The 19,053-nt window shown below is 42.3% G+C and overlaps 1 protein-coding gene and 1 long non-coding RNA gene across 51 annotated transcripts in view; one reads left to right on the top strand and one right to left on the bottom strand.

The window, feature by feature from the left end:
* LOC308199252 overlaps positions 1-6,570 on the bottom strand; it is a 44,723-nt gene extending 38,153 nt beyond the window's left edge. Inside the window, exon 1 of the long non-coding RNA XR_013954551.1 lies at positions 209-6,570. This is a non-coding gene — a long non-coding RNA (uncharacterized lncRNA). The remainder of the gene's footprint in view (positions 1-208) is intronic.
* NFIA (nuclear factor I A) overlaps positions 1-19,053 on the top strand; it is a 352,158-nt gene that overhangs the window by 216,810 nt on the left and 116,295 nt on the right. The gene's annotated exons all lie outside the window — the stretch shown is intronic.

Genomic DNA, 19,053 nt, shown 5'->3' with positions numbered 1-19,053 from the left:
CTAAAACAGGGGGCCAGTAAACTACATTCCTTATCATATTACATTATTGACATTTTCGTTAGAGCTGAGGCAGTATTTTAAGTCTAAATCATATTTTTCTGTGGTTTATATATTTATTAAAGTTACATTTGGGACTTAGATGCATATAATACGCTCTTTCCTTCAAGGGTTTGAAATAAACAAAGTGAATAACAGAATTACTTCATACCTGTTCGTATTTATGACTGGTTGAGGCCGGAGCTCTGAAGATTTACACTTGGCGGTAGAGTAAGACGCTGTGCTTGTCCTGCTGTCCTGGTAGGCCTAGTAAATCCTAAGCTCTTTGAGGCGAGGGCCCTCTTTGTTCCGTGTTTATACAGAGTTTAGCAAAGTGGGGATCTCGGGGTGGCAGTCCTTATCATCAGGTGCAGGACTGATAATTAGCAATACTTGCACCTGGCAGCAAGGTCCCAGTACAAGGTTAAAGGCTAAGAGCCCTCTCCTAGATTACGTGAAGCAGGGGCAGTCTGTAGTTACGGGAAGAGTTTCTGCTTGGGTTATGGTACCTCTGTAAGGCTGATAAACCTGCAAAGTCAGATACTTGGTGCATTCACCGCTCCAGTGTCCTTGTGTCTTCAATAGCACATGGCAAATTGTACTGGAATAAATACTGGTTATTGCTTTTGAATAAAGAGTGGAGAAAAATCAGACAAGGCTTTTGCCTAGTGGTGGAGATTAAGACAGCCATAATTTATTGCAAGCTTGCCTGTCATGACTAATGGATTCAGCCCCTATTAACTGCGCTGTGACACTTAAACTGACTATTTTTCTTCAGCTTCTTCCCTCAATTTTGACCAAAATGCATACCTACGAAGAAAAGACATTCATTCTTCTTCTCTCTAAGGCAGATTTTTGGTGTGTGAGATTAAGGGGAACTTCGGTGGCAAAGCCCACCACAGCACACGTACTTGTCCCAGCCTTTGTCACATGAATGCTGTCTTTTCAGGTGCTCTGCACAGGGCCAAGGGATTGTAATGGAACCAGCTATCACCAAAGACTCTGCTCTCACACAGTACATGGGCCCCATCTGACATTTTGAATCTCACCTTAAAAATAGGTGATACAGCAATTACTGGATGCAGTAATTGGGGTGCCATTGCACCATTGCATCTGCCCAGAAGTTTGCATTTCAAGGCAAATATATCAAAATATATATGACTGTGTAAACTTCTGTAATTTCTCTGGCTGTCTTCCCTCTGTCACCTTTCCCCCTCTCCTGCTATTCCTGTTTTATTTATCCTGCCGTAATAAAATCCGTCTCTCACAGAGAACAAGCAAACAAGAGACGTGCAGTAGTATGCTGACTTAGGACTGAAGATGCCGTGGTTAGGCAACGGGATGAGCACTCCCACCTTCCTCTTTGGGGTGAGCGTGGTGCATCCCTAACACCATAGTGATACCAGCACGAAGCGACACGGAGGGAAGTCCAGCTGCTTCCAGCTAATGCCCAGTGCAGAGCCAGGCAGAGAAACGAGCTCACGTCTAGCAAGCCTGTAGCGCCAGGAGATGTAGAGGTGGTTGCTTTTGGAGCTACGAGCTCTTTGGAGGAAGGATCTGTATTTTTACAGAGAATTGATGGATTGATTTTATCACAGAGATTATTTTCTAAACTTCTCCAGGGTGAGAAAACTGTTTTAGGAAGATGGGCCAAATTCTTCTAAGCCATGGAGTGTTGTTGGGCACTGCAGAGCAATGAGGAGTTGGGTTTTATCACTGACTTTGGACACTTATTTTTAGACTTAAATTTGCTAAATGGAGAAATTCTTTTCTTGGCATAACCACGAAATAACTTATTTCTGACCATATTAAAAAAATGATTTACTTTTGATAGGAATTTGAAGGGGACGGAAGAGCAAACTATTTTAGAGTCTTGCATGTACTTTTCTAACCAGATCATGGCTCCATAGTAATTTGAGAAGGCGAACACAGTTCACAATTGAGGAGTAAGTTAAAAAAACCTGAGTTTGAAATTCATAGGAGGAGAGAGACTTCCTGCTTTGTTCTTATGGTTTGGCATCAAACCAGTCATATGCAAATTTTAAATTGTGCTGCTAAATAGTTAAATAAGCAGATCTAAAGGGTGTAAGGTTCCCAGATCCTTTGTAATATCCACACACAGCTCATTTTAAATCTTCTACCAGTACATTCCGAATCACTTTTCTGATTTTATTGAAGAAAATGTCTGGAATTTTGATAGGAAGGACTTGAAAAAGATAGTCGAATCTGGATAAAATATTCATAGATATAAGAAGTTCTAGTACCAGGAAAAGGCTGCTGTGTGCCTTCATGACTGTTCTTCTAATTTCGTAATTTCTGTTTTCCCTGTTTTCTGTGCTGTTTGTTTAAATAAACTCTACTGGTTCTGTCTTTCACACATCATTGCTTTTTGCTTCAAAGGCTCCTTTTAATAACTCATTCTTTGGTTTAATTTTCTTTTGAACATGAATTGGGCTTCACCAAACACTCTGTATACAGCTCACACCCACAGACGCTGGGAGCAGGGTTGATTCAGTGTACATGTAATTGTGTACGGAGTTACTCTTTGCTGGGCTGGCCGATAGAGTTAAGTTTTCAAACTAGTTTCCATCGTAGCTCTTTATTTTACTGATCCCATGTTTGGGGCTGCAACTTTTCCTCCCTCTTTGTGAAGAACAGACCACACTCCGATTTTGCACAAAATCTTTTCCACCATATGTTTTTAGTAATTGTATAGTAGGGAAAAATCACTTTTCCCTTGTCAGACATTTCTAGTAACACTTTTTTTGTAAAGGCCTTCGTCAGAAGTGGCTGAAATTTGAGACTGTTCGTAGAAATAGTCCTTCGAGGAGGTTAAGTTTGAGAAAGAAAATAGAAAATACGGTTAAACTGTGATTGAAAAATCGCTCCTGAGCGTGTTCCTAGGAGCCGTGCCCTGTGCTAACAGCAGTCTTTGTGTTGGTGGCGCTGGGCAGGAGTCCGAGCGCTCACCCAGGAGCAGCGGAGGCCGCGTGCTGCCCGTGCAGGGCGGCTTGCAGAGGGTGCTGGGCATCGGCCAGCGCGGTGCGAGCCTGGCTTTGGCTGCGTTACGTGTCTGCTGCTGCACCTGCGCCCTTCGGTGGGCCGTGGCTGTGAATAGAGTATAGACAGAGTGGTCACACGGCACTCGGCGTGGCTGTTTCCCAGTTTTTCATTTGCTTTTTAGGTTTTTATACCTTGTATGCCATCAAATAGATGTCTCTTGCTGCTGTTCCTCATTGCTTGCACTGGACAAACTACCGTTGGTGGCAACTTTGTGGTGGGGAAGACAGAGGAAGAAAATCACGTTAAAAGTGCACATTTTGACACTCGGTAGGCAGAGGCAAATCGGGGCATATAGAGGAGGTGGGAGAACCACAGGCAATCCCAAAAGAGCAGGAGCAGTGCTCTGGGATGGTGAGGTCAATGCAGCATGTAGGGCCTTGGGGCCAGGTAGCTGAGGCACCTGGGTGATGATGGGAATTAGTAATAGTCTTTGTGTCATTAATAATTTCTGTTTTCCAAAGGCTTTGCAGGCTATGGGAATAAGTGGTTAAGTAAAAGGTAATGCTGGTTCTTTTCAGTGTTCCCAGGGTCTGTAATGGGACCGGCCCGAGGCCCTATAAATAGCTTAGAACATTTTCATCTGTAACATTTGGTGTAAATTGTAACTTTCAGAAACTTATCTTTTATGTGGCGCAGTTTGCTTTTATGTTCCTACTGTCTAATCTTATCTTCCCATGTGCTGAAATATAAAAATTCATTGCAATTATCTTTCCTATAGTAAGATATCAAGGAGTTGGTACATTGTAAGGGGACCGAGTCGAAGTACAATCAACACACATTTTTTGGGTCTAAAAATATCGGTGCTTCAAAGGTCGGCTAAATGATAAATCCTGTCCTGAGTGTATATATAATACATACGAATGCACACTATAAATTTGTTTTATAGATTTTCATTGAAGCGCTTCACAGGCTGATGATAATTTCAAAACGCTGTGAGTTTATCTGAGGTCGCCGGTACAGCGTGCGAGGAGGCAGCGAGGCGTCGGGAAGGGCTGCAGGACAAGCCGCACGTAGGCGGAGGGGTTGCGGCCCTTTCGGCCGAGGGGGAGGCAGCGGCTTGCCAGCATTTGGCTCTTTGAACATGGCGAAAACCCATCGGGCTTTTTCTCTAAGAAGTCAGCCAGACAGCAGCAGCCTTCTCCCGTGGCCAAAGTCACTCCTGTGGGTTTCAATGGGAACGGGCCCTCGTGTCGCGCTATTGACTTCTCCTTTGTTCAGCTGCGGGAGCGCGGGGTGAGCGAGTCGGAGCGCAGCTGCTGGAAGTTGTGCTGCCACGGGGAAGCTGGAACGCAATCCGTGCGGGCAGCGGGATCCGCAGGCACCGGGAGCCAGCAGCGTTTCGAGCAGAGAGCGGGCAGAAATTCTTCCAGAAGGACTCGCCATCGCACGTCCCCCCGTGCTCTTTTTCTTTCCATGGGAAAGGAGGGGTTGGACTGAGGCGCTGTAAATAATACAACTAACCAGAGGCATTTTTAGATGCTCTAACACTAAACTGGATTTTCTCTAACATACATCCTGTACTCCTCTCGGGATGGTATAATTTATTTAAGTTAGTGCTCTTGGTATGTCTTTATTAGGAGTAGGAGCAACAGTCAAAAAGAGGTAGCGGTCAAGGAAGCTGAAGGACTCTCATCTCTTTCTCAAAATAATAAGTATTTTTAAGTAGACCCAGTGTTTCTTCTACCGGACTAAATAAAGCATTCCAGAATAAAACAAACACGTCTTCCCATTTAGGCTTTCATTGCACAAGTCCTGTTGAAATTCATACTAAGAGGGCTTGAGAATTTCCCTCCCATAGACGATCCCAGCTTTCGGCATTGTGTCCTGCCCGCCTCGCGCTCGGGGACAAACACAGCTGGGTGCTCAGGTCCGTGCTCGCCGGAGCTACGGGGAGAGCTGCCGGTGGTGGGAGCTCATCGAATGGAAACGTCTCACGTGCATTGTCTGCGTGACTGTGAGAAGCACGTCTGGTTTTAACTACACTTTCTGAAGTGTTACAGGCAATACAGTTGCTCTTTTCACTGGATATTGCTTACTTTTCTTCGGGATCACAAATATTTGAATACAATTATTCAGTCAGCTGGACATCTTTTTCCTCCCATTTCTACTCAAACAGTAGTAGAATTTGGTGTTGATTTAAAAGACTGTCTGCCTTAAAGCAGATTGCAGAGTTTGCACACTGTGAATTGTAATTAAAGTGTAAGGGGTGCTTATTATGTCAACAACTGGCATGAGAACCCCCGAGCAGCAGGTGACCCCAAACATGTGACGTTTGTGACAGCTAGGATCCTTCTTTCACTGGTTTAGCAATCTGAAAGACCAAATTGAAAGAAGCCCAGAGGCTGTATATTTCATTAAGTCCCAAGGGAAGTGTGGGATACAGCTTCCTTCTGCTTTGCTGGGACGTAGCCAAAAACTTTCTAGAGGCTCTGTTTTTGACAGAGGCTTGCTGAAGGGGGGGGAAAAAACCTTCCACCAATCACCCATAGGACCATAAATTTGACATTTCCCACAGTTTCTTTGAGGCACTGATGTTGCTGTGTCAGCAGTATGTCCCAAATCTTGTGTTGTATTGTTTGAAAAGGAACAGTCAAACTTTCAGGGGAGCTGAAATGTTTTTCTTCATTGTCCAACAGCTCCTCTGCTGCAAAACCACAAAGGATTATAAAACACACCTCTCAAACCGAGGGCTGCTTTTATCCAAAGTAGGTGCCGCGCACATTCACAGAGCCTACATCGTTTTCTGAGGCAGCAGAACACAGACGCTAGCATTTCATCCGCGTTACAAAGCAGGCAGTAGAATATCATTTATAGACACATCAGACCCAATTGCAGCATTGATAAGGAAAGGAGCCTTATGAAAATACTGCGCTAAATTTAGCTCCAGCGTAATTCCAGTTGGGTTATGTAAAGAATAATAAGCTCGGCCCAAAGACTGAATTATGGGTCGCAGCGCAGCCTGTAATTTATTTTAAAATAATCCTAAGTTCCGTGTTGGACAAGTTCTTCATCCTCAGCCCCTGCGCCGCATCCCTCCGGTCCTCTGTGAGCGGCCTGCGGTGCAGCCAGCAGCCCGTCGGGCGGCCGGCCTCCCCTCAGCCGCTGCTCCGCGCCGGGGAGACTTCTCATCTGCGTCACTGAGTTCAACTGAGTTCTTTCCAAAAGGTTTTAAGCAGGAAAATGGCGAATACTGTGCTCATTGTGTTCCTGCATGTTTTCTTGCCCTCACACGGGGATCTCTCTGCCTTTCTATCCCACTGTACTGCAGCGTTTCCTCTCAGCTCTTTCACGTGCCTTCTGATTCTAGATACTTCCCTTTCTGTGAAAGCGCCTTATCCCATGACAGGAGAGGGCATTTTTGTCCTCCTTGAGTCAGCTTACATATATATGTTTTCAGTTAGTCTCAGAAGGAGGAAGGGTTTAGGATTCTTGACTCCTGAACACGATCGTCGTCAGTTCTGCCACTGATCTAGTAAGTAGCTCCAGTCAAGTTACTTAACCTACCGAGTCATGCTCCCTCTAGATACTACAGTAGCTAATATTTTATGAAGAAAATAGATCAAGTTAGATAAAGATAAAATAGCTTTAATAGTACTTCTATTTCAAAGGGGTATTTTGAGAATTAATGTTGACGAAATTCTTTGATCTTGGATGAAAGATGCTTTAGAAATGTAAAATATCTTTGTTATTTGTCATCTCCGGCTGTGCAATTTTTCTCAGAAATTAAATTTTCGAAAACACGCGGAAGGTTTCAGTGTAGCTCTGATTGTTCAACTTTTTTTTTAGAAGAGTTTCAGAAAAAGTGACGGGGTTGTTTGTGATTACACGTAGTACAATATGTTAGTTTAGATGCGAGTAATCCGGAGTTGTTAATGCAACTTCCCGTGGCACTCCTGAATTTGGCTCCATAGTTCGATGCTATAAATAATAAAATAACCAAAATGCTGAGATTGTGAAAGTAGATTCTGAGCCCTTTCATAGCTTCCCTCATATAAAACCGTGTGCTGTTACCAGTCGCACAGGATTGCATCATTATTTCTAACCCTACATGCAGCGCGTGGTCAGACTGCCACCGACACAGAGCTGGGTCCCAAGAATTACTTGAGCAGAGTCTCAGCTCGGGCCGCAGCAGATGTCTTTGCATTTTCTTTCAGTGCAATATGGTAAAGACCTGCAAACAACCTCTGCCCTGCCAGCAAACAAATGTATGAAAATACTGTTAAAAATGGCAGAGGAAGTAGTCGTAAGTCAATGAGGTGGTTATGTTTGGTCTATTTTTAATTTTTGGACAACTGCTTTATTTCTTTTGAGCGGTCAGCTTCTAAGTGAACTCTTTTCCAAATGTAACATTGTACCTTTAACTTTTTGGAAGGTTTGTTTCTGAGAAAACATTAATAATATTTTTATCCGGGAACAGTTAGCTTTTTAGTCCATCTGAAGTTTTCAGCCTCTATAATGTACCGCTTGCTAAAACGCACACTCAACAATGCATTAAGTGCAACAGAATATTCCTTTGCAGGATTCCCTTTGTTGCAGACATTTTCTATGACATTTTAGTCAATATTTGCATGGCAGACTGTCCAAAATTATTTTGTTTTAGGCACATCACTGATAACTGGACCCATATTCTTTATCATTCTTTTACATTCATTAGTCACTCTGTAGTGTTTTTAACATTTTAAAACACTCATGCAATTCAAAGGAAAATAGATTTCAGCCAAAACGCCTTCAAAATTATCTTTTTCCCTTTGAGTTATTCAGCGATTTTTAACACTTCGTATGTTTGATGTTTTTTTCTTTAGTCTCAGCAAGGCAAAGTTTTTGCAGGCTTTGACTACACTAAAGATAGGATTTTGATAGAAAAAATGTGAGGTAAACTGAACTTAATGTGAAAATGTTATCAGACATGGTGTAAGGTGTAGCCAGCCAAAAAACCTGGCTATTTGCCTTCTGTGTAAAAGGTAATTTAAAAAAAAAAAAAAATTACAACAAAACTAATTAGCAGATATTCTAATGCAAGAAAATGTTGCTGTTAGTAAAGTTTCTTCAATATGCCAGAAAGCAGATGGTGGCAATGGAATAGCGTTTTCTTTTGCCAGCTTTTCTATATGCTTTCTAAACCTGCAAGAGCTTTTGCTATTCAGTATTCAAATTTCTGACACTCTATGATCTTTTTCATCTTAAAACAGAAATAGAAACTGAAACTTAAAAATGTAATCAAGTCAAGCTGTCTGTTCATCGGATCATAACCATGGCTTTAAAAGTTTGATTAAAATTTTGTCTACACAATGTAGTTACAGGTTCTGAGAGCTCTGGGCTTTTCTGTTTTTAATTTTCTCCCTCAAAATTCAGTTTTTCAGCACTGGGACCAAGTGAAAACGGATTTTAGGTGGTATTTTCAGAGTCAACACTTCCATCTTAATCTTTTTCAGTGTGTGTGTGGAGGAGGGAATCCTACCTTTTATATCTATATACCCTATTCTTTCATATATTTGTAATGATCCACCGTCCTTTGAGATGGAGATACAGTTCCATTTCTCCATTATTTATGGCCGTTGTACCTTAGATTTTGCTGTAACTCAGTGTGGTATCGAGCCTGCAGGATGTTACTTCTCTCTGAGTTTTAACTTTATCTTCTACTTGCGTGGCTTACAAATACAGGAGAAACACAGAACAAGTAGGCTGCCTACCAAAAGGCTGCTTTTTTTCTGCCCGAGTCTGTGTTGTTGATGCCAACATGATACTGATGCAACAAAACACGTCCTGATTTTTATGGTAATTCTCTGTTCTTCTGTGCAGTCTGCAATATTGTGAGAGTAGAAACATATCCATAGAGCAGCAATCAGTGGCAATTCTTTGTGGGCAAAATCCTATGACTTTTCAGTTGGAGAAAGGCTTTGGGTTGATGGCAATATTTCTGCAATTATTTTCAGAAACAAGGCAAGAGAGGGCAAGGTAGGGAGGGAGGAAAGGGAGCTATCAAGCAGTTTTTTCTGCTGTATAATTTTATATATACGGATGTTTTTTTGCCAGCAGTTTAATTTTGCATAAAGCTTAAGAAAACCTGAAATGGAAATTTTTCACATGCCACGTTGAACTCCTCAGAGTGCACAAAACAAGGAAAAGACATCTGCCAGAAAAAAATAAAACAATAAAAAATAAAAATTGGCCACTATAACCAAATATGTACTTAGCAGGGGCTGAAATGGGAGCCAAGAGGAAAGGTGTCAGGTACATCAAAATGAAAGAGGGTTGTGAAAACGGAGCAGCTAATGTAGATCCATAATAAAAAATAAATGCATGAACTCTGTTCAGGTTGCCCCTTCTGTAACTTGGTATTCATGCTATTGACAAAAACTCTATGAAATATTAGTTCACCCTTTCATTATTACTTAAATAATCACACATATTTTTATTATCAACATTATTTTTCCTTGCGTGAAACAGAATAATCCTTAATAGGAAGAATGGGCCAATTTCTCCAGGAGTTAGCTTTTTTTAAGTATTCTTTATTCTGTTTGAGGTATGGATTCTTACTTAAATTTTATGGTTAAGAGTAGGAAAACGTTACACCTGTCCTTTAGGAGAACGAGGAGAGGGAGAGGTTGACGGAGGAGAAGGTTGGGGGTTTTGCCCAGTGTGTTTATTTGGTGAGGGTTTTTCTTTGTTTTTGCTGGCTGATGAAGTCTTGGACGGCTCCGGCAGTGTAGAGAACTTAGCAAGAGGCACAGGCTGAAATATGTGAATGCTCTGATGGTCTCCAGAAACAGCTAGTTTATTAGTGTGATGTTGAAAAGGCGAGCCTCGGAAAGCAGGTTCAGAAGGCTCCGCTCATTGTCAGGAGTACTTTTATTTGGCCTTTTGATGGAGGGCAGGTTTGGGCAATTCTTTATTCCTGCCCGCTATGGAAAATCTGGAGAGCCTCCTTGGTCGTGACCTTGCAGCAGTGCGCGCCGTGGCCCAGGGAGAGGCACCGCACCGCGCTACTGCCTGGGCAGCGAGGATAAAGGATGAGGATGGGCACTGCAGAGAATAGCCTGGGAATACGCAGCTCCCTGCCTCGGGTCCCATAAGGATGAGTTTGTCACAATAAATAAATAGCAAGAGGGTGGGGGGGGATAAAGATTAATTGGGTGACTGTACTACAGCCAATGGAGTCTCACCATATGGTGGACATAATCCTGCTTTGCTAATGTTAGTTTACTCACCAGTGTAAAATTGCACAAAAGCAGAGCTGGAGACTTTTACCAAAGCGACCAGATCTGCTCATCACTCAGTTTCATCTTCACTTGCCTTTGTACGTGATGTAAGGCATTACAAAAACTGCAATTTAGCCACCTTAACTGTTGCTGTTGTTATTGAGTTAGAATCTACTCCAGAGAGAAATGCAGAAACGATTTCTTATTCCTCAAAATATCCAGAAAAAAAAAAATGCAAGAGAAAGATAAGGCGAGAGTGACTGGAAATATCCCTTCTAGGTGACTTTGGATTCACTCTAGCAAGTAATTTTCTAGATAATGTAGTTGAAGGCTTTCTAAGCCAGCGTTGCCGTTGCCATTGTAATGGCTGTATCGGTGGGAATGATACTTTATTATCAGCAGCGGCGGCTTGATTGCTCGGCTCCTGGCTTTTTACTCCTTTTGGTAACTGTGCCTCTGAAGGTAAATCACTTAACCTCTATGTGCCTCCTTCATCCCTTCGTAAAGCGGGCACAGTAATGCTCACCTTTCCCACAGAGGTATTGTAAAGCTTAGTTTAATGTTAATAAGATGTTTTAATTTCCAGGATAAAAGGATGTTCTATAAATACACATTAGAAGTAATAATACTTTTAATGTATACCATTATTTTATAACAGTGCTTTTCTAGTTTTAGAAATTTTTTATTGGTTTGCAATTATTACAGAATCCGTTTTTGTTAATTAAAGATTGACATTCGGGCAAAATTCGTTGAATTGTTCTATAAATTCCGTTCTGCGTGCGCTGCGCATGCCCAGAGCCGTGCTCACCTGCACTTTGGGATCATCAGTACGGCCCTTCGGCTTTTAAAACAACTCTTCGATGCGTGTGCTCAGAAGTTTGATGGCTCCTAAATAGAATGGTTCAAATATTTCAAAGCACTTGAGATTCGTATAGTGTGAAGCAATTTAAAATTATTGTACTGCAATTAATTTTAAATAACTGAGCACTGCATATGTCTAGAAACCCATACAGATCCAAATGGAAGCTCTCTAAAAATTGAAATGATTCAATAAATTTAAATCACTCTGAAGAAATGGATGTAAGTACTGTAAATCATTTTGTGAGGGGGATAGGCAAATTTTGTAGAACTGAATCTGAGGGTAGAGACTCTAATTAGATATTTTATTTTGGGGTTTATGATGATGAAATGTAGGTTAATTTATATTTCCTAGGGATATGAGGGCAGCTCTTGTTGATCCATATGGTTCCTTGTAGCTCTTACATAGGCTGCTTTTTTTTTTTTTCATTTCCCAAGATTACAGAAACTTAGCAATCCAACTTTGCACATATTTTTTTTCCATTACAAATATCTTTCCCTCCAAATCTGTATAAAAAGACATGAGAAAAATATTGGTCCACAGCTAGAAATGCCAAGTGTATTTTTAAATGCAGCTAAAAAAGTACTGCAGAATTAAACATTGTACAGCATGGAAGCTAACATTTTGCGGAGCTGGGCTGCTCAATGAATATGAATTTCCATCAGCCTAAGCCGCCGGCTCAGGTAGGGCCTGTATCTGCAGATACCAACGCGGATTACTGTCTGATGGCGGTCCGCGAGCCTACGGCATGCTCCCGCTCCTTTCCCCACGGACGTATCAGAAAGATGCTATCTGATGGAGGAAGGCTGGTGAAAATACCGACGCGAGACCTATCGAGAGCGGTGCCGTTGGCTGTAGATCAGCTCCAGGAGAACGGGCGCGTGGGATCCTCCACCCCGGCTCTCGCTGTAGGGCTTCGGTTCCTCCCGAGCACCAGAGCCAGGAACTGGGGCCGCGCACGGCCCTCGCCAGGCCCTTCCAACCCCTGCCACCTGCGGAGGGTCGGGACGGCGCGGCCCCGCTCCTGGCACGTGCGCTTCCCCCGGGGACGTTCCCTCGCCAGGGCCTGGCCACCGGCCTCACGGGTGGGCCAAGGCCCCTGGCGGCCGGGGGGCCGCTCCGACGGCCCCTGTCGCTGCCGGCGGGGAGGAACATTTTGCGTGGGGTTTGCTCCAGAGCTGGTGGGCTCCTCAGGGCCGAGGAAGCGCGGAACGCGAGAGGGGCCCCTCTTCAGGGTCTTCCTTAAGGCCTTACCTTACTTTTAGACAGTTGTCATTATCTTTGTCTAAAGGTCATGGCTAAATTGAATAAAAGGAAAGCTGTGTGTTCCTGTCGATGCACAATGGCAGTATTGACTTTCCTAATCCAGTTTGCTGAGGGGTGAGAGAATTAAATTAGATATCTAAGCACAGAAATTGAGAGCCTTTGAAAACAAAGATAAGGAGACAGCCTGTATTTTCCTTTTCCTGGGAGCTCTGGGCTCAAGATTTTGCAGGTGTGTCATCTGATCCATGGCTTGCATCGATCAAAACTGTGCCAATGCATATTTAATTAGCAAGGGGACCCTGGATGCATTATGGCCATCATCCCTATATTGAATGGACTGTCAGACTTTCTGAATGCCTCCCCACCCCCCCGCTTCGTTGTTTGGGGAGCTTCTGCATTTTGTCTGAGCAGCTAAAAGTTTCTTTGTTTTTAGCTGGTGATGCATACAGCACCACTGAGGAGAATACAAACAAGTAAAGTCCTAAAGTGTTTATTTTGTCTAGGAAAAAGGGCTGAACCAATTTGAATCCTCTGGGTAACGGATTTTTGTATCTCTTGGAATTAAAAAAACACAGTCGCATGATGTTTACTTTAAGAATATTTTATTATAACAAATAAAATCTGTGCTGTGGGATTTCTTAAGGAAGCCTTTGATGACAATTTGAATTAAGTCAAAATTAACGTTTGCTACTGCAAAGGAATAAATAGAAAATGTTCCAGAAATGAATCAGTAAGCAGGAATCAAAGGCTGTAAACTGTTTTAAAAACAAACATTTAGAAGTGAATCAAATACTTGTTTGTAATATCAAGGAACAAATATGGGAATACACAGATTCCCCGCATTCTAGGCTATCACACGATAGCAGTAAATCATTTATGGGCTAGTGAGAACAAAGAAAGTTGATTTAAAATGAAACCATTCTGATACAGCTCTTGGGTCTCATAGCCTTCTGGTTAAGTTGCGTGTTTTTCTTCTTGCCGATGACGAGGGAGGTAACCCGAAATTTTCGCGTCCTGAGAAGTTAGCCCTGGAGTTGGGGAGATCTTTGTTTGCATCCACCTTGTTACAAAGCCGCCCCGGCAGACAGAGTGTTGCCTGATAAACAGATGTAATACACAAAGTCTGCTCACAATAAAGAGCAACAGACTGTGGGCACATGTTTTGGTCTCATTCAAACTCATCAGCATAGTCTAGCTAGCTGTTTTGTTGCTAGTCTACTTACGGGGTAGCTTAGTAGCGTCTTACTGGTGAAGTAACAAGGAGTTTTTTTGCCACAAAAGTTTTGTGGCAAGGGCTCATGGGAAAATCATTTGCATACATCTTGTTACAAAGGCTGACTACTTCCTGGCTTAGACAAAGTGTTGCCTGATAAACAGACTTAACACACAAATGTCTGTCTGGAATAAACAACAGCAAGCTTTGATTTACATTTCCATTATCAAAGATAATCTCTTTCCCAGTGTACAGGAATTAAGAGTCCTTGCCTGATAAAAAACCAGGCTGGCATGGCGGGGATTTTACCACTGCAGAACCCGTCTTCGTCAGCTGAGGGGCTGTGGCATACTGTATTGGGGGGTATAAAAGAAAACTGGAAATCTGGTATGGATATATGTACGTGTGACGGTGAGGTGGATGATAATGAAGCACTTTGAACTCCCTATAAAAGTTGACTTGAAAGCGATGGCTAGAGTTAAACAGAGACCCAGGCCTTCCTTAAATGAAATAGTAGTAGCCACCAAAATAGCCATAAATAATAATTGTAGCATATATAGAGCAATGCATATGTGTTTATGTTATAACGTGTAATGAAGGGAAAGTGAGTGTAAAAAGCCTCAGTCCTGTTGCTGGTTTCTGTTTGTAAATCCCTTAAGCTCACCACGTAAGGTTGTGTATAAAGGAGCATGATTTAGATTTTTTTAAACATATATAAATCTTTGGTAGAATCCATGCCCAAAATTATAGATGAAAAATTTATTGCATGAACACAACCCAGCCGTATAAATATTTTATTACAAATAGGACTCTGAAACTTGAATAAAATATGTCAGTTTATTATACGGTATTTCCCCCCCTAAAACATGATATGAATGGAAAATTTAACTTGTGCACTTCCCCGGTGTGCCGAGGAGGTGCGGGGCTGGCAGAATCGGACAAGGGGCCCGCTCTCCTTGGCCGCAGAGCAGGCTCGGCGTGGGCAGCGGCAGCGCCGGCCGCTTCTTTCGGCACGACGTGGCCATCGCCCGCGTGCCCTTCTGCTGGCGAGGGCTCGGCTTCGCTTGGGGCTGCCTCTTCCTGGGTCGGAATAATCCGAGACCCGGTGAGGCGCTTTGTCCAGCAGGCGACGAGGCTGGCCCCGGACTGCCACGCGAGGCTGGAGTCTGCAAAGCGCGGCGTGTCGAGGAAGTGCGAGTGTCCAAGAAAACGTCCCGTTTTTCCCAAGTCGCGTAGCCAAGGAGTAGTTTAACGCTGGGAAGTGCCATGACGCTCGGCGCGGGTTTTTTTTTTTTTTTTGCAGAGGAGCGTAACAGCTCTTCACCGTCTGTGTCGTGGTCTACGAAAAAGAACAACATTGTCAGTCTGTTGACATTGGTCCTGTCCACGGGCCAGACTTTCCTGGGAATGTTTTATTCTCTCCAAACAATGGAGCGCTCCCTTCCAGAGCAGCGAGCCTTGCCTCCACGCAGCCGTCGCGCAGCCGGGCTGTAACCCACTCCTGCTGCAGCCGAAAATGAAAATTACATCCTGAAAAGTCCCGAGCTTTGGCTGGGGCTGAAGGCCCCTGCCTGCGTGTGGCTGGAGGCCGTGCAGACCTAGGGCTCGGGCACCACTGCCTCGATTGCGCTGGGGCAGCCAGAGAGGAACGGAAAATAGAGGTAGAGAGTGCTACTTCAGGAAAACTAGCCTGTTTTGTTGCTGTTTTCCTTTTTTTTTTTTTTTCCCCTTTACCCCTTAATCGTAGTTGATTCTTGGAAGTAGAGAGTAGAATTTCTTTGACGTTATTTTCATTTCTTGGTTGCGGCTGGTGCCAGGTCTGCTCGAGCTTCTCCTGGCCGGTAACCTGGACTCAAGTGTCCGTACTCGTGCTAACTCCAGCAAGTTGAGGGTTAAAAATCCCAACCACTAACTTTTCTTTAACTAAAAAAGCCCCCAAATAAAACCCATTGTGCTATTCAAGGTTAAGCTTCCTTAAATATAAAACTAGATTCCTGGGTGATTTTTTATTTTTTTTTAAATCAGCAATCTTAATAGTGGTTCCTCACTATAATATTTCCAACTCCATCTGAAATCATTTAAATCCTCCCCTTAATAACATGCACTTTATTGTAATATACAGATTCTTTGGCTTCCTACCAGCCTTAGCTTAAGGCACCAATGAAACTCGTTGCCGCAGGGGGCCGTGGATTCAAGAGGGGCTCGCATCTACTGTATATTTTGTTTTGTATGTTTTCCAATGGCTCTAATTATTGCAGGTGGTAGAATTTAACTGGCGGTGTTGTTGCTAAAGAAAATAGGCATAAAGTGTATACTGTTTTGCAGAGTGGCTATCAAATATATAGAAAAGAGAAAATCAAATGAATTGTTAAACTGCTCTATAGTAAGTGATTTTATTGATTTAATGCAAATGCTTATGAAAACGATCTTCCATTTATATCAATTATGTATGGGCAAAAATTAATTTATTCCTCCGGTCACCTGTTTGGCTAACTGACTCAGCAGGACACGCTTTCCCCCTCCTGTTGTATCCCAGCCCGCAAAAGAATAAACATTCAGAAAACTGGAATTTTAAAGTTTCCATGTGCAAAACAACAAAAAAGCCCCGACAGGAGTTACTGCCAACTGCTGAAAAAGCAGAGAGCGAGCTGGGGAGGGTGAGCAAGACTCGTCCTAGGCAAGACTGTAAAATACAACGGCTCTGATTTTGCCAATCCCTTAACCATGTGGCGGCACATTTATATGTACCGGATCATCTGCGGCATCTGAATAAAATCAGGGAAGCAAAATTCTGCATATAAACATTTTGGCTAAGTGCCTTAACTCAGTCTTCTTATCTGGGGTTTCCACAAGATGCCACCTTGCATAACAATGCCGAGCGTACGCTTGCCCAGTGCACATTTTCGGTAGCCTTCCGTGCTCTGTGTCGCAGTGCATATTGTTTTTAATTCTGCCTCCTCCTGCTTTTTATTGCCCCATGCCTCTCCGCGAAGAATACTGCTGAAAGCTTTTGTTTTCTTTTTTTTTTCAGAAATTAGTATTTAATTTCAGCAGAAGGGGTGGGCTGCAGGAAAACAGAATTTAGCAAAATGTATCACAGTAGCCGGAGTAATAAAAGAAGAAAGTTAAGATTCAGTGTGCAAACAAATGCCCTGTGGTCAGTAGAGGCTCCCTTTTGCGCCTAGCCCTGGTGTTGGAAAAGCAGCCCCGAGTGCAAACAAAAGTACTTTGTGTCTCAAAACCCAGGAGCAGTTCCCGACGTGCGCGCTGCTCGCGGGCTGCCGAGCTTTGCTGGGCGAAGGTGCCAGGCAGGGGGCTGGAGAGCGTCAGCTCCAAGCCCGGCTCCGGCGTGTGCCACCGCGCCCTCGTCCCTCGTGCTGCTTCACCGGCTTCGGTACCGTGTCGGGAGGAAAACAGGCTTTGAGTCCCATATTTGTGCAGCAACTTTTTCAAATGCGTCAGTTGTTGTGGGATTGTAACCCTACTTGGAGCGTAAAGCCCAAACGCTGATTGAGCTGGGGCTTCTCGAAGGAAAACAAAATCCTGGAGAGTGAGCGAAAGCCTCGTGCATGCCCTGTAAAATGAAATCCGTCGGATGTGGGTTTTGAATGTTAACTCAATATTTTACATTTCTGATATGTTACCTTTGTGGCTACCTTTGTGCCATCGGAAACGTGAAACTTCCTGCCAAAATCTAGTGTCCAGAATATAACAGCAGTGTGCCTCTTAGGCGGTAGCCTATCTGCTGTCTGATTTCAGCTTCGTTAAAGATAGCCCCGAAAATGAATATTTAAAACAAGATTGCAGAAGTAAATTATTTCATTGGAATTCATTGTAGAAAATTTTAAAAAATTATAAATATAAAAGAGAGGAAACAGGCTCTGGACACATGGGGAAGCATACAAATTTTTAGCAGAACTTCATTTATTTTAAATAGAAATATCAGGATTTAAGCTTTTTTTGCTAAGTATTCTGAATATTTATATTTCAAAATTTATCAAAATTTGTTTTGCGAGCACATTTTTTTACATGTAGTTTTTAATTTATACAAGATTGTCCTCTAAGCTTCTGAATGATACCTAATGCATACAGTCAGCAGGTAAAAAAAAATTTGAATATTTAAAATAGGCATTTTCTTTATAGTGCTCTGCGGTAATTAAAATCTTCATTTGCTTAAAAGCAAGGAACCTTTTTAAAGCAATAAATTAGCATTGCTTGACCCAAGGTCACTAGTAGTACTGCTTCTTCCAGCGCTATTAATACCTCAAAGAAAAAGAAGGGGTGGTGTTATCACTCTGTTGCAATAGAAGTAAGATTTTCAATTTAATCACAGTTAAGTGTCATGACCTTTTGATCTTGCATTGACTTCTCACTGAAATGTGGTCAAATTTCAGACAGCTAATTCTAAACTCTGCAAAGTCAAGGTGAAGTCAGAAAATAGGTTCGCCACGAATTGAGGTGTTTTTGATGCAGTAGCAAGTGGTTTCGTTTCCTAAGTTTTGTTTCACTGCAAAAAACTTTTTTTATGGGCTCAATAAATTACAAAACAATTTCTGGAGGAAAAAAAGTGAACTTTTTTTTTCTGTTTTTATGAATTGCAAAAACAGTAATTTGAATTTGCTGGTTTTATATATATATTTTTTAATTTATATATTTTTTTCTCCCATAGGTAAAGACTCATTTTTTCCAGTTCTTAGTGTTAGAAATAATTAAGAAGGAAAACAGTATTTGACTAAAGCTTCTACTAAGAATCATTTTCAAAGTGAAGAGCAATCATCTTCACATAGAGTTAATAATGTGTAAAAAAAAAAGCAAAACATTCATATTTACACCCATCCTTTTATAGGTCATTTTATTATTTCAGGCAAATATATTGTGTTGGTTGGAGACTGTTAGCTGGGAGTTTGTAGGACCCATTATTTGTACAAGTTCTAAAGCAGTTCGTCGAGTGTCTGATCTCATTTATAGCACTGCAAATCAGGGTAATACCGTTCATTTCAGTGGTCTTGGAGCACCGTAACCACTGCGAAAGTATGGCAAAAATCATCTCTTCTATCAGTTTTGCAGATTTTGTTTCAGAACTGTGTAGACAACAATCTCCACGACTTTGTAGTGTTGCTTAGTTACCTTTATATGCAAGCTTCAAAATCTGTTTTGAGACTTTACTATGTGTTGGATTAAGGCTCTGGCTTGTATACAACATAGAGGCTGCATTATAAAAAACATGTAGGAGAGTAGTTTAAATATGCCTTCTCTAAAAAGAAGGATTCTCAAAGCTTAATTTATGCAAACACACACACCAAGCACTCTGTGTAGTGCCGTAAACAAGATTCCCTTTTTTTTCTAGCAAAAAATCTTACCTAGGCACGGGACTTTTGCATTATCATGTCCTGGTGCAACATTCTTGTCCTTAGTTT

The sequence above is a fragment of the Anser brachyrhynchus genome (assembly GCF_964034855.1).
Source record: "Anser brachyrhynchus genome assembly, chromosome: 8".
In the NCBI taxonomy this organism is placed as follows: domain Eukaryota; kingdom Metazoa; phylum Chordata; class Aves; order Anseriformes; family Anatidae; genus Anser; species Anser brachyrhynchus.
Note: the sequence above shows the minus strand (reverse complement) of the source record. Positions and strands in the feature narration are given on the sequence as shown.